The sequence below is a fragment of the Vidua macroura genome, chromosome Z (assembly GCF_024509145.1).
Source record: "Vidua macroura isolate BioBank_ID:100142 chromosome Z, ASM2450914v1, whole genome shotgun sequence".
Lineage (NCBI taxonomy): Eukaryota > Metazoa > Chordata > Aves > Passeriformes > Viduidae > Vidua > Vidua macroura.
The window spans coordinates 79955634-79962103 of NC_071611.1; the positions used below are offsets into that span (position 1 = coordinate 79955634).

The following is a 6470-nucleotide window of genomic DNA, read 5'->3' on the forward strand; positions in this document are numbered from 1 at the left end:
TTCCAAATGAAGGAAGGAAAGGGGTCAAACCTGAAACCGAATGATTAAAAGCACAAGGGTTATTAGAACCCTGCATGTCCCCTTTTAATACTCCTATCCTTCCTGTTAAAAAACCCAATGGGAAATACCGTTTGGTACATGATTTAGAAGAAAGGAACAAAAGGACGGTAGAAAGATTCCCGGTAGTAGCTAACCCTTATACTTTATTAAGTCAGTTAGGCCCCGAATATCAGTGGTATAGTGTTATAGATTTAAAGGATGCATTCTGGGCATGTCCCCTCCAAGAGAGTTGTAGGGACTATTTTGCCTTTGAATGGGAAGACCCAGACACCCACAGGGTACTCCCACAAGGATTTACAGAGTCCCCTAATTTATTTGGCCAGGCACTGGAGCAGTTACTTACAGGTTTTCAATTGAGAGAAGGGGCTGTCCTGATTCAGAATGTAGATGACTTGTTAATAGCTGGAAAAGAAGAGGAAGTTGCCAGGGAAGAGAGTATGAGATTACTCAATTTTCTAAGCCTGAAAGGACTCAAAGTGTCAAAATCCAAACTACAATTTGTGGAAAAAGAGGTGAAGTATCTCGGACATAGACTGAGTCAAGGAATGAAGAAATTAGACCCGGAAAGGGTTAAGGGAATCTTGGCTATGCCAAGGCCAAGGACGAAGCGGGAGGTTAGACAGCTGCTAGGATCATCTGGGTACTGTAGACAATGGATAGAGGGATTTAGCAGGAAAGTAAAATTCCTATATGAGAAACTAACAAAAGAAGGCTTGCTTAGGTGGACTCAGGAAGATGAGGAAAAACTACAGGACCTTAAGGCAGAATTAGTAAATGCACCGGTTCTCAGTCTTCCTGATATAAAAAGGCCCTTTTATCTTTCTGTAAACATTGAGGATGGAACAGCATACGGAGTATTAGCTCAAGATTGGGCAGGGAGGAAAAAAACCAGTGGCTTCTTTGTCAAAACTGCTAGACCCAGTATCTAGGGGTTGGCCCACTTGTTTACAAACAATAGTTGCAGCAGCACTGTTAGTAGAGGAAACAGTAAAAATAACCTTTGGAGGGGAATTACATGTACTATCTCCCCACAACATTCAAGGAGTGTTACAGCAAAAAGCAGAGAAATGGATCACAGATGCTAGGCTCCTAAAATATGAGGGAATCCTGATTTCTTCACCAAAATTAAGCTTAGAAACCACTTCCCTCCAAAACCCTACTCAATTTCTGTACGGAGAACCTAGCAAAAACTTGACACACGATTGCCTAAAAGTTCTTGAAGAACAGACAAAGATAAGGCCTGATTTGGAGGAAGAAGAACTAGAAGATGGTGAGAAATTATTTGTGGATGGATCGTCTCGAGTAATAGATGGAAAAAGAAAATCAGGTTACGCTGTAATTGATGGAAAAACCTTGAAGGTAATAGAATCAGGGCCATTAAGCTCAGGGTGGTCGGCACAGGCTTGTGAGTTATATGCAGTATTACGGGCCTTAGAGCTGTTAAAAGGAAAGGTTGGAACCATTTATACAGAGTCAAAATATGCTTATAATACAGACATTTGGAAAGGGTAATACATACATTTGGAAAGATATGGGAAGAAAGGGGCTTGATTACTTCACAGGGAAAGGGATTAATTCGTGAGGCTTTAATTAGGAGAGTACTGAGAGCTTTAAGGTTGCCTGAAGGAATCGCTGTAGTTCATGTAAAAGGCCACCCGAGGGGGATATGTAACCAAATAAGGGGAAACAATGTCGCTGATCAAGAGGCCAAAAATGCGGCTCTTAGAGCGTTAAAAGAAACTGTAATTACCAAAAGGGTTAGGGAAGACTGCCCCGATTGTGCAGCTGATTTAGAGGGCAAACGTTGTCATGACTGTTGGAAAGATTTTGGGATGTGTGGAATAAATTGTGCTTGCGAGAATCCCCACAAGAAGTATTGTATACTACACGGACCAATCCAGATATTGGTGTTCACCGAAAAGGAGCAGGAAAAACTAAGAGAAATGGGGATCATAGAGAAGGGAAATAGAAAAGAATTACCAGATGGCCGTGAGGTACTCCCAAAGTCAGTGGCTTGAAAAATCCTGGAAGCAATTCACACAAAAACACATTGGGGTACCCAGGCATTAATAGACCAAATTGCAATTAAACGCACTTGTATGGGGATGCACACCTTAGCTAAACAAATAACACAACAATGCCTAACCTGTCAAGGGGTCAACAAGAGGCAATGGAGACAAAGGGAAATGGGGGGACGGGAATTGGCACATAGAGCGTTTTCCCACATTCAAATTGATTTTACTGATTTGCCTAAAGTAGGAAGATATAAACACTTATTGGTGATAATAGATCACTTGACTCACTTTGTAGAGGCATTCCCTACCTCCAACTACACAAACAGTAGTAAAAATACTATTAGAAGAGATAATCCCCCGCTACGGACTAGCAGAAGTAATAGACTCAGACAGAGGGCCACACTTTGCCTCCAAAATAATTAAAGAAGTAGGAACAAAGCGGCAATATCATACTCCCTGGCATCCACAAAGCTCGGGTAAAGTGGAAAGGGTAAATGGAAGTCTAGATGTAAATGGTAGAATGAAGACCCTAACATGTGTGAACGAAGGAACAGAGACAGCAAATGCTCACAGTTCATGCTCAGAAACCTGGAGGATAATGACAACATTACAGGCAGTTGTTGCTATCTACACACGTAACTTCTCAGCCCTCACGGCGCTGACAGGAGTATGATCCTGAGCATCCTGATGAATATGCAAAGTCTGAATATCTATGAGTACTTTGGAGATGGTCAATAAGGAATCACTGCTCAGTGTCACTTCTAAAGAAGGGACACCAGGGTATCAATTAAAAACTAGCAGCAGGCAGTCCTTTACCCACGGACAAACAACTTTGCATGCTGGTGCTACGTGGCAGAAAGAGCAATTCAGTTCATGGGGGAACAACAACCTGGACCTAATGTAAGTTCTGGGACATTCTTGAGGGCCGCTTTTCTGTATCTTGGGAAATTACTCCAAGAAAATACATGCTGACTCTTTATTTACTGCAGAGAAGAAGTATTAGCCATTGTTCAAGATGATACTGGACTAGCCTAGAAATATTACCCAGTTGTTTTGGCTGGGGAATAGTTGGCTGCTATAGGTTTGCACTTCACTCTTAACATACAGGACGGCTGAAATGTGCAAAATAAAAACAAATCTCAAGCATTTATCACCTGCCTTTTCTCTAGATAGCACTGGCTTTTGAAATCCACACCATTTTCAGCATTGTAACACAACTCAGTGCATCAAAAGACTTCTATAAAAGCAGAGCAAGGAACATAAAACCATGATTAACCATGATACATGAAATAAAGAAGTTATTAATAAGCTTTTAACAGAAATTCTTTAAAAAATAGAAAAAATAATTTTAACAAACACCAGCAGCTTCTGGCACAGAGGTATGCCCTGAAGTACCTCCTTTCAATTGAATTTATAATACACGTTTTGCATTATCTTTGTGCTACGGTTTCCTAACTTGAAGTTTTCTTTGTAGTCTCAGTAGGTAATTTTGAGTCAATAAAATAGATGGACTGTATTTTGAATTATCACAAACCAGGAAAAAACATGTTCTTGTGTTGATTAAGGTCTTCTTTCTTTGTCTCACTTAGAAAGCACATCCTTATTTTCTTACATTTGATGCAAAGTCACAGAAAAAGACAGGAACTTTAGAAATTTGGCATGTATCTGCCCTATGAAATCTAACTTCATTTTCAAAGACATAGGTCTAAAACTGCCTCATCATACTATCTCTCCTTTCCTTCACACGTCATTTGGGAATGGGCATTCAACACAACATAAGCAATACTTAAAAACTTAATGGATTTGATTTTGACTTGACACAACAGTAGGACAAAGGGAATTCCCAGTGCTCTCTTAAGTCTCAGGAATATGGCAGTCTAAACAGATGGACTCATTTTAAAACACCTAACAGAAACTGTAAAATGCATCAACATTTCAATCTACAATAGCTTTTACAAGGTTTATTAACAGCTAATTTTTTACAGTATTTGTCATAAAAAGAATGTCAAAACTTCTGTGATCTTTGTTACTTGACATGCACTAGCTGTCAGCCTACTATAAGAAAATAGTACTCTAAAATTTACCTATTACATATGTTAGAATAACACTAGGAAGTTTACTTGTCACAGAAGCTTTTAACCACTCATACCTCTTTCACCTTGCCTGAGCCAATAACAAATACCACATCATTGACTGTTATGCTGGTTTCTGCTGTATTTGTAGAAAGAATCTGCAATTAAAACAACCAGAACTATAGTTAAAAGCAAGACAAAAGAGATTAATACAATATCTGGCAAAGTCCTCTAAAACGTACTATCTTGCGCACAGCAGGAGGTGACTTTCTTCTGATCCAAAGTCGGAGTATTTGAATGAAGCATGAAAACCTGATATCTAATGCACATTTAAGTGTTTTTGAAAGACACAGTGAAAACCTCAACCATAGAGGCTTTACCTGTGCGCATGGTCAGCAAATCTCCTGTCATCAAAAAGAATGCGGTCCCTCAAGCTATCTCATCATATCCAGGAAGAAATATTAAAATCGCTCCTGAAAGAGAAGCAGGTTTGCAGAGTTAAGCAGCAAATTCGCTTAAAATATCCATCAGTACTGTGCAGAGTAGCATTTGGAAGGTTTTACCTATGTAGTGTTTCCAAAAGAAGGGCAGGATTCATCAAAGGCTCAAAGTACAATCATTGGCTGGGAGTGTGTGTTTATACTTACCGGTCTCACAACTATGACAGATGTTATGAAGTGAGTGCATAATGAGGTCCAGATCCACCTTTTCATCAAAACTGTGATGATAAGCTGTCAGTAGTTCTCTGTCCTCTGCGCTAAGCTCACTAGCACTTGCTCAGACCAGGGAGCTTTCATCCAGATTTCCAAAACCTGCTGAAGCAAATAGAAAAATGCACAGACCAGACCAGAATCAAGGCTGTTTGTTTCAGGTTTGCATTCAGCCACCAACTAAGCTTAGATCAACACCAACAAGACTACTCCTTTCCAATTTTAATTTTCAAGTGTAGCAGAACAGCACCTCCAAAATACTCTTACTGTTCACTGGTTTAAGTGCAATCCAACAAAGCATGAAACTTCAATTTTTAGCATAACTTTCAGTTCTTACTCTTTGTTGAAACACAGCCATAAGCAAAGTGTCAGAACTCAAAGTATAAAGACACTACTTGTTTACCTGTTAAATAAAAAGTATTTCAAAGCAATGTTTTCCCAAATGTTTTCCTCCCATAAGTAGGTACTGTGCAAGTGGAAACTACACTAAAAAGTGTTCTAAAAATACTAGTCTCTGCAAAACGACAACTGAACTGTAACTGTACGTTAATCAGAAACCAATTCTTGAATGACCTAGTACAAATGTCACTTCTACTGAATTTCTTTCATATGGCTACTATGTATAGACAACAATGTATAGACAAAAACACAACAGGTTTGTTTCCTAAATAAGCATCTGAAATTAAAATGGTACATAGTAGAATCATTATCTCTATTTATCTAAGTCACTATACTCATTTCCTGCCTAGACATATAATCATGATAGCAATGCCCACATCAAAATGATAAAAAAAAAATATGAAAGAAGTCTATACCACTGTAACTATACTTATCCTAGGATTTGCATATAATCAAGTGCAAATCAATAATCAAACATAATCAAAGAAATACACTGACTACAAACACCATTTTTTAAAAAGCATGGTTTTGAAACATTCCTGGTCTCAAATAAATCCTGCTATTTAGGTCAGATTTAAAGGCACAAAAAGCTAAAAATTGTTCTGATTAGAAGCCAAAATGCAAATTTCCCTTCAACATTTCCCTTCAGCTGTTTCTACAAAGTCGTTGTAGCTTACCTGTAGGATTCCCACAAGTCAACCACCTCTGTCTCTCCCAAGTGCTTAGCCCAGTCCACAGCCATCCTGAAAGAATACACAGAAATCCTTTTTGAACTTCTCGCTTCAAAAGACACACAGCCTAAGACTCTGAATTCAATTTATAATTTCAGGAATACAATGTGATAAACAGAAGTTCAAATATGTTTCGAATGTCAAAATTTACTATTGCTTACAGTAGCCTGTTAAGTTAGCAATTAGAATTTTCTTTAACATTTAAACTTTCTCATTTGTATACTGACAAATCTATGCTTTGGTTTGCCTGTTTGTTTTTTACCAGCCATTAGAGGATTTGCAGTGGATACTTGCTCCCATACTGATCAGCTGCTCTACTTGACTCAAAAAGCCTCTCCCTGAAGCTATCATTAGTGCAGTTGCACTGGTTTCATTGTGCCTATTATCAGCTGAGAATTACAAATGAATAAATAAATGAACAAATAAACCAGCAAACCAAAGAAAAACATTCTTTCTTTTTCACCTAAAGGCGCTGTGAATGTG

General features: G+C 38.5%; 1 long non-coding RNA gene across 1 annotated transcript; it reads right to left on the minus strand.

Annotated features, from left to right (window-relative positions):
* Window positions 1-363: 363 nt before the first annotated feature.
* On the minus strand, window positions 364-4945 carry LOC128821664 (uncharacterized). Its single transcript, XR_008441192.1, has 5 exons — window positions 4795-4945; window positions 4528-4620; window positions 4225-4305; window positions 3230-3312; window positions 364-462 (listed from the first exon to the last, which is right to left on the minus strand). It is a non-coding gene; the product is annotated as an uncharacterized LOC128821664 (long non-coding RNA).
* Between the last annotated feature and the right edge of the window lie 1525 nt (window positions 4946-6470).